Genomic DNA, 9,944 nt, shown 5'->3' on the forward strand with positions numbered 1-9,944 from the left:
GTGCAGATGTTGCTTCATATTCATATCATTGTAGCTACCACTGCCAGTAATTCATTATTTTTATTCTCCCTCATCTCCATTATTTTTATTCTCCCAAAGTTTCTCATGACTACTACTATATATATGATATATATATATAGATAATATTATATATATATATATATATATATATATATATATATATAGTCACCTGTATTGACTATCTGCACCACACGTCAAAATTATCTGAATTCGTATCCTCTTTGAAAGAAATAGAAATACAGCCTCTATTAACAGTTATGCCCTTGTTGCATGACTTATGGAACACCCTGTCTAATACGATAATGATACCCCACTTTGTGATGATTAAATTGACAGACAGGGGCTGTGCTGCAGGAGGAGTACCAGTGAGGCAGAGAAGGTTAAGCCAGGGCGATGTTGGCAAATTATACCACATATAGAGTTCAGTGATTACGGGCTGAGTCATTCAACACCCAGAATTAAGGCGCCTGTTTCCTCTGCTCTGTAACTAGCTGAGGGTGTGGTCTAGGACTTGTTCATTATTTCACTTGGCTTGTCTCAGATTCTTAGTTCTGGTAATCACCCTGCATTGCATCAGCCACCCAGGAATTCATCCTAAAACAGGTAGTTGATGCAATCCAGAGGGGAGTCCCCAGTTCTTTAACAAGCTGTAATAAAATGAAACGGTGACCCGGCAGAGTACACAGTAAGAATAGTTCACTGCTCTTTCATTTTGTGTGAAAGTTTCTTTACTCAGAGATTTGAATATTACTTAATATGCTATTGAACACTGTCTCCAAAAAGTATTTTGTTACATATTGCTGATTACTGAGTAATGTATCAGTGCTGATAAGTACATAGTGGTGTGTGTGTGTGTGTGTGTGTGTGTGTGTGTGTGTGTGTGTGTGTGTGTGTGTGTGTGTGTGTGTGTGTGTGTATGTGTGTGTAGCTATGTGTCTTATTTACGGTGTGTATAGTCGGGGGGGGGGCACTGTGTTCAAAGGTTTGGACTCAATGTCATAGGAGAGGCAGTGATTTTCTTTGATCTTCGAGAACCCTTTGAACTCCTTGCTCTGCACTGGGAAATCACAGTGATCTCAGCCAATATTTTCTTTTCAATTTGTTTAACATATTGTTTGACTTGCAGAACTGTCTTCTGTAAGTGTATATAGTTGCAGTTGTAGGCTGTTTATCTTTCGGTGGGGAATAAAAGCAAGGCTCTCTATTTGTGCACAGTGAGGTAATACTTCAATCATCCCTTTATACAGGGCTTTCACAATCACCTGATTAGCCAATATGAATGTCCTTTAATCTTTTATTGCTGACTGCTCTCAATTCACTTTTACAGCTGTGAAAATGATTCCCTTTGGTGTGTCAACCTTCCTACCATTTATGAATCAATGTGCTTCAAGTGCAATGAACTAGAGGAGGGTTCAGCAGTAATCATGTTGTGGCTTGTTGTTAAACGTTTCAATTAAAACTTCCAAATTTAAAACCGTTTTTTAAAACTGCAGATGTACAATATGTGCGGGCGCCTCCTGCAGAGCCCCATTGTCAGGGATATGCACCACATGCAGGCACTGTCAGAATCCTTTTATTTCATGGCTTAAGAAAGTAGGACTTATCAAGTACTTTCACTAATGAATTCATACATGTTGCATGCCCATGCACAACACTGAATACAATAAATACTGTAGTCAATTGTGCAGTAGGTTTTTATTTACAAATACAGTAATTAGGTACATTTTCTTTCAAAACTGTATTTATTGCAGAATACGTATTTAAATACTGTGATAAACTATGTTAAAAGCTACAACATGCATGCAATACTTACTGTACAAAGGTGCATTAACCTCAGTAAACACTGCCAAATACTATAACCTCTTTGGAGTACTTACATTACAGAACTGCATTTAACAGCAATTTACTGCAGTGATTTCATTATGGGAAACAAAAAAGGTACCGAAATGTATGCACCAGACTGTAAGGGGTTAAGACTATGGGACACAGTCTGAACCAATTCCCTTTTAGTAAATGCTTTGCATACATCTGACTTGTATAGATTGCATTCTTATCACTCACTGGTTATCCCGACTTTCATCTTTGCAGCACGGGCGAATGATTAGATTATTGATTGCACGAAGGATAAAGTTGCCGTTTCAGTTTTCCTGTGCATGTGGCAGCTGGTGGTTTCCCTTGGTGTACCAGCTACATATTCCAAATGTTATCAGCTGCTGTAATCGCTGTGCGTAAATAACACCGATAAAACCAAGCTGTATAGCTGTCAGCTGAAGCGTTAGCAGAGTTTCCTCGGAGTGAGGTAATCGCCTCAACAAAGGAAATTTGAAGTGGCACCAGAAGCTGTGAACTAGGTGGTTGGCTTAGTCATCTAGTGAGTCAGACAAGTAAAGAAAACTATGGCTGTAAGTATTTGAGACTTGATCTCTCGCAATGCAATTTTATATCATGTTCATTGATTGCACAGTGAAATACCCAGGCCACACTGTAAAGGAAGTGAATGGGGGCAGCCAGCTTCTGACAATATATCACTTCGGTTATTATCACACTAATTATCAATCCTGTTTATCAATCATACAACAGATCTCCAATCCACTCAAAACCATGTTGGGAAATAAAAGCCTAATATCAGAAATGATCTGTAGAGTATTGATTACGAAGTGCAATAGAGCCTGACTAGTGAGGTTATTGATGCAGCTGTCTTCTATATTATTATACAGAGCTGTAGGAAACCATATACACTATTTTGTGAGAGGAATACAGCAGTGTAATGTTACAAAATCGTGTTAGGGATGACTTGCATGCAGGGACGGGGTACATAAAACTGTTCAAACTACTCTAGTTTTCTGATTTGCTTATAGTAAAATCATTTTCTTTTTATTTTTTGTATCAGATTTTCCTTTGCCCTTCAGACCCCCTTATTGAGCAGAGCTAACAAGAACCACTTTCCGAAGCATGGTGAAAAATACAGCCGCAAACAGGAAAGAGTTACCTACAAAACCTACCACCCTGCCTATCAGGCTAATCCACATAGTTCCTCTTTTACAATTGAAGTGAAACATATTTGGGGAACAGTGCTATTGCAGTGTATGTGGAAGGAAGAAGACTCTAATGAATATCTGGATCATATTTCACAATGCTGGCCATTTGATCTTGAACCTAATGAAGTTCCCCACTCTTGAAAACGGACTCATCTTGGAATGAGAGGAAGCATGACAAAGCAGCAGGTTAAAGGTCATCCTTACCAAAAATGGACAAATGATGACATGGTTACAAAGACTCCCCATTTTGAAACAATACAATGCTAGTGTATCCCCTTGATGTAACGCTTTTGGAAGTATTTTACATCGTGTCTCTAATTACTGTGCATTTACATAGTAGTTACTTAGTAAATACATATGTACTTACACATAATTACAATGTTATTACGCATAGCTACAATGTACTTATTGTGGAAATCTTTTTGCACGATATATGTAACTACACAATTGTATCAGAAAAGAGTTATATAGTACATTGTTACTATGCATAATAACATTGTAATTATGTGTACGTACACATGTATTTACTAAGTAACTGCTGTGTACATACACAGTGATTAGAGCCACAATGTAAAGTGTCATCCTTTTGTAAATGTGTATATTTACTGTTTAATAAATTGGGTTGAACATAACCGTCAGGTTTTATTGTTTATAACTTCTAGTTATAGGAAAGTGCAGGTTTGTATTTTGTGCAATTTGCCCTCTCACGTTGGGGAACTCCAAGGTGTTACTCTTTTGAAGGGGAATACCAGTTTCTAAAAACCTAAAACTGATTCATAAACAAAACCAAATATTTCAGGCCTTGGTTAATTTGCCTAACATTTAAACATTCCTCTTTCATTATGGTAATTTTGAGGCTGAAATACATAACTGAAAAGGCACTTGGTAATATTATTATTATTATTATTATTATTATTATTATTATTATTATTATTATTATTCAGTTCTTAGAAGACAACCTTACCCAGGGTGACTTATAGTTGTATACAAAAAATACATATCAAGAATTACAGCACAATTAAGAGCATAATACAAAATACAATGACTTCATACCTAATAAGTGCAAATATGAAACACAGTACGATTTCATATCAGGGCAGTTCAAAAGCAGATAACAGTGTTGATAGTTACATCAGGGTTAGATACAAGTGCAAGTGAAATACAAGATACTGCAGATTGGGTTCAGTGCAGGATTAAATACAGTAAAACAGGGAGCAGATACATGCAAGTTAAAGTGCATTAAAGGCACAGTGCTATATAGTCCAGAAGGGAAGAGTTGGGTTTTACAGGTGTTGTCTGAAGAAGTGTGTCTTTAGGCACCGGAAGGTGGTCAGGGACTCGGCAGTCCTGACATCCATAGGAACGTCGTTCCTCTACTGCGGAGCTAGGGTGGAGAAGGAGCAGGCTGTAGAGGCAGGGAAGCGTAAAGGAGGTACAGCCAGCCTTCTAGTGCAGGTGGAGCGGAGAGTTCGGGTGGGGGTGTAGAGAGAGATGAGGGTCTGGAGGTAGCTGGATGCAGTCTGGTCAAGGCATCGGTAGGCGAGTACAAGAGTATTGAACTGGATGCAAGCAGTAATCGGGAGGCAGTGGAGTGAGTGGAGCAGTGGAGCAGTGTGGGAGAAGCGAAGCAGAGAGAACATCAGATGAGCAGTGGAGTTCTAATTGAGCTTGAGCACACGGGTGACAGACGCAGGGAGGCCGGCCAGGAGGGAGTTGCAGTAGTCTAGGCGGGAGAGTACCAGGGCCTGGAAAAGGAGTTGCATGGAGTAGTTAGTGAGGAAGGTTCAGATTCTTTGTATGTTGCTGAGGAAGAAACGGCAGGTGCGTGCTAGAGTGGAGATGTGTTGGGAGTAGGACAGGCAGGGGTACAGGGTTACTCCAAGGTTCTTGGCTGAGGAGGAGGGAGAGAGCATGGTCGAATCCAGAGGATTGGAGATAGAGAGATCAGAGGAGGGGGAAGATGAGGAGGGGAAGAAAAGGAGGTCAGATTTAGAGAGGCAGAGTTGGAGGTGATGCGAGTGCATCCAGGAGGAGATAGCAGACAGACAGGTAGAGATATGGGAGGGGATAGTGGGGTCAGAGGGGGGGAAGGAGAGGAAGATCTGAGAATCATGGTATGAGAAACCATAGGATGTGATGAGGGGGCCCAGGGAGCAGGTGGAGAGATAGAACAGGAGAGGACCCAAGACTGATCCTTGGGGGACTCCTGTTGAAAGAGGGTGAGGTGTGGAGGTTGAGCCATGCCAGGTTACCTGGTAGGTGAGGTTGGAGAGGTAGGAGGTGAACCAGGCCAGAGGGGTAGCATGGGCAGAGTTTAATGAGTTAGTGACAGACATGAGAGCAGTTTCAATGGAAAGAGCAGAGAGAAAACCATTGGAGAGGGTCGAGCAGAGAGTGGTTAGACAGGAAAGCAAAGAGCTGGCGGTGTACTTCCCACTCGGGGGTTTTAGAGAGAAAGGGTAAGAGGGAGGGAGGGAGGTGGTGGGTTTGTGGCCCTGGAAGTGGGAGGAGAGGTCAAACCCGTAGAAAGTGCCCTACGCTGCTCAAACCCCAAGAAAGTGCTCTAAGCTGCTCAAATGCCTAGAAAGTGTCTGATTTGAAAAAACAAAGTTGGCCATTTCAACTTCTATATTGATTAATTTCTTATTTACTCAGTCTTACAAATCACAGATGACTCAGAAATTTGAAAGGCTGAATCTCACTCACAACGCGTGCATTGACCACATTACTCCAGTTTTCATTCATCTTTTGAGATCAGGTTTTCACAGCTAGCTTTTTAAAATACTGGGGATTGCACATCATATACCCCAGTGATGTCAAGGCCATTTCCTTTAATAACTCTGAGATGGAACCAAAACACTAAACTTCTTGCTGACTCTACTGTTTCACAGACTCCACTGTTTTTTCACTGTTCTTACCCTTCTTTAAGTCAGCAACACATTCTAGCATTATTAGGGAAAAAGCACACCCAGTTTATGAACATGCTTTATTTTAACGGAACTGTATTTCAATTTTAATAACTGTTAACTGGAGGAACTAGCTTATTAAGTTATTTTGGTCAACGATTAGTTAATTGGGCATTAATGTCTGACGTGACGATCATTACCTGCTACATCACTGACCGCAGTCTACGTTTCTGTCTCAGTTTAAACCAAGTCATGTTAGTTTTTAAGGGAAGCTACCATAGGTTATGTGCCGCTCTACTCGGAAACTGATTGGCTGAGGAAGTGAGTGATGTGGTTCCAGGAAGTAGCAACCATTTTTGCTTACACATTTGTTTTTATTTGTTTTTTTGGTATTTTCTGTATCTATTTTTAATATCTGCATATTCTATAATGTAATATAAAATATAAGCAAAGAATCAAAAGATCTCCAACACAAGTAAATATTACTGAATTTTTTTTACAAATCCTCAACGATTTATTTCCCTTAACCAGTCACTTAAAATCACTTAACCAATCACAACCCTTGTCTCAGTGTCTACTCTCTTAATACTGGCTCTCTTACCACTGAGCTACACCACTGCCTTTTGTTCTGATAAGCCTGCTGTACAATGACCAATGCAGGGTCACAATAAAAACCAATGGCCCTTTACATGGGGAATGTTGCAAAAGTAAGGCAAAGTGAGTTGGACTGAAGCAAGGGTTGCAAAATATCAGTGGCAGCAAGAGTTCAGGAAAAATAGGGATTTCAATTTTACATTTAAACTTTCTTTCAGTGACATTGAGTGCATGAGTTCACAGCCATACACATTTTTACAGTCGATTTTTTACTGTATATTGTTTCCATTTCCATTGGGTTGAAAGTGGTTTGAAATCAGCAGCAGACCGAGGTGTCTTAAAGTGATTGTACTAGAGCTAACACAATGCTAAAGAGATTGTACTGGTACTTCACTAGGTTAGAGAGCTATTTTGTCTGTGAGTGTGGCAGGGTACAAGCCATGTGTATAAATAGTGCATCATTTGTAGTAATAAAGATGTATTATTTTGACTTGAAGTTTGGCAGGGATGGGGTTAATTCCATCCCTGCCAGAATTCAATGGGGAATGTGGCTTGGGTGTTGATTGAACGATTGTTGATCAATCAAACCCCAGTCACATCCACTATAAAGGGAGCCAAATCCTTTGTTGAGTTGGAGGAGTTTAGTGTCAAATGCAGGCCATTGCCCAGCCTGAATAACAAAGCTGTGTGTAGTTTTGATGTGTGTAACGTTTTGTTTAACTCATTATTTTGCCCACTGTACCTTGTTAATTTGTTCCTGTGTTTTCCTGTTTATTTGTTAATAAATGCGTGCACTAGCTGTTAAATTGCAGCTCTCATTCTCTGAATCTCCCTCCTGATGATTAACAGCCCTGGCCTTGACCCTGTCCTGTCACAGTGAGCCTCGCTTTCAAATAGTCCTGCACTTCCTAGGTCATTGTCCCTTCAACCTCTTCTTCGTTTCCACTGACAAATCATTTTAATATTACCCTCCATCAATTTGGGCTCATAAATGCCAGAAAACCTATCTGTAATCGTTGGTAATTCCCCTCTGCACCAGGCATTATTGAAATGATTGCAAATATATCCAAAGTCTGTTTCACACTGAACACTGAAGCATTGTACCCCGTTCATCAGCTAATGAAGTTTCCTCTGTCACATTAACATGGTAATACCTGTAAATATTGTACTAGTCAGGGATTTGGCATGAAATTTGTATATTAGATGTACCGGTAGGTCCTCTCAAGTCAGCTATGTGGAACTACATATGGCAAGACTATGCTGGCCTTCTGATTGGAAGAGAACTTAAAAATATGTTAGAATGTGGTCTAGCTAAATGGGCAAGGAGGAGCTGACAGACAAACTCTTGCGGGACTCTGAGCGACACAACAACACCTGTACCTTCTGCCAGTTCTGTTGTCAAATCAACGCTTGTCTTCTTTCTATTCCTTAAGGATATTATTTTTAAGTATTGCTCATCCTTGTTAGACAGCTTTTTGGGTCTTCCAGTCCTGTGTTTGTCAATTACAGATGATGTTTCTCTGTACTTGCTGAGTATGAAAGTTGAGTGATGCAAGCTATTTCACTCAAAGTGTTTCCTTCTTTATGCAAGTGAAGGTTGTTATAATATAAAAACCCATGCTACATGCTATATATATATATATATATATATATATATATATATATATATATATATATATATATATATATATATCATATATAACACGTTGTATATTGAACATACTTTGGTATGTAACCATACCGGACACTTTATCCATTTAAACGTGTTTGCACAGACCCATTTGTAAACAACCCCCCCCCCCCCCCCCCCCCCTCCCCCCCAGACACACAATAAAAATCCTCTAATAAAACACAACATATTGTTTTTTACACACATTGCACTATGCCACACAAACACCTGGACCCTTCTACCCCACCGGTACCATGCGGACAAGCCACCTCGGTATATTTGCATGTTATTTTTTTTTTTTATTTGTTTGTGTGTTACTTTAAAAAAATGATTCTATTGATATTACAGCAAAATAATTTAAAGTTTACCAGCTGATATGTAGAGAAACAAATAGCCTATAGCGCATCCCACTCTTGCTTCACATTGGTTATAAGCCCTTAATTATCGTGCATGTTTTGGTTAGATTGCTGTATCAACACACCATGTTGTTTTGTAACTCATTCGATTTAGCACACAACAGTTCAAATTTTTAAAAAACGGTTGCTTTAAGAAAAATGCAACACACACACAAAAAATTAAATACATATTTGTTATGTTGTATGAGTCTCCTAAAGTTATATTTTATAAAACAGATAGTAACAATTATGTTGCCAAGAAAGAAAACGTTATTTTATTTTGACTCTGTCAATAATAGGTCTCTTTGGTGTCTAAATACTAGAGGGTGTATAAATATAAAGGCGCCAAAATTTGAAACTATTGGAAAGAAAGAATAAAGGGATCTAAAAAACTAAAAATATCTAACGTTTTTCTTTTGACCTCTGCTACTCCGCATTTCCGGGTGTTTATTTATTTTTTCCGTTTATTCTTCTAAATTACACCTAGATAGCCTCGCGGAGATATAAAACCAACACAGAAGTTCAAAGTAAAAACAGGTTTGTGGATATACATTTTATAGTAGAACTAACAAGCATTAGTTTTAGTTTTAGTTTTTAAGCTATTTGTATGCCAGTGTGAGATGAGAGACGGTTTCCATTTTCTTTCTTTTTTTGGGGAGGGGGGGGGGGCACATTAGCACTAGTAACGGTAGTTGTCCATTGGTAGCTCTCTTGTAAATTGCACAGCGTCTCTCTCTCTCTCTCTCTCTCTCTCTCTCTCTCTCTCTCTCTCTCTCTCTCTCTCTCTTTCTCTCTCTCTCTCTCTGAATAAACAGACAGGGTTGTTAACAAACGCGCGCGCGCGCGTGTGTGTGTGTGTGTGTGTGTGTTGTGTGTGTGTGTGTGTGTGTGTGTGCGTGTTTTTTTTTAATGAGATCAAATGTCAATGCGTATGAGTTGAGTCGTTTCAACTGACTATTATTTCTGGCTTTAACGCACAAGAAAATGAAGTCGAGCGCCCCAGCTTTGGTAATAAATTAAAGATGCATAGGCTACGTCTGTTTATAGCTGGTATAAATAAATTGACGATAAAATAACCCACGTTTTCATGTATGGAAAGTGCAAGAAAGGAGAGGAGCCTTCACATTAATGACAGCCCCTTACATGTTTGAAATCGCCTATGGCCATTTTAAGATGTGACAGTGTGTAGCCTACATCTATTTTATGCATTAGAAAAGTCTTACATTAAATATAGTTTCACTGTTGAAACTGGAAGCTACTGAACTGCGGAGACACTGTCCTAGCAATCACATTTGACAATGAGTAATTTCTTCAATACAAA

This window comes from Polyodon spathula, chromosome 14, assembly GCF_017654505.1.
Source record: "Polyodon spathula isolate WHYD16114869_AA chromosome 14, ASM1765450v1, whole genome shotgun sequence".
In the NCBI taxonomy this organism is placed as follows: domain Eukaryota; kingdom Metazoa; phylum Chordata; class Actinopteri; order Acipenseriformes; family Polyodontidae; genus Polyodon; species Polyodon spathula.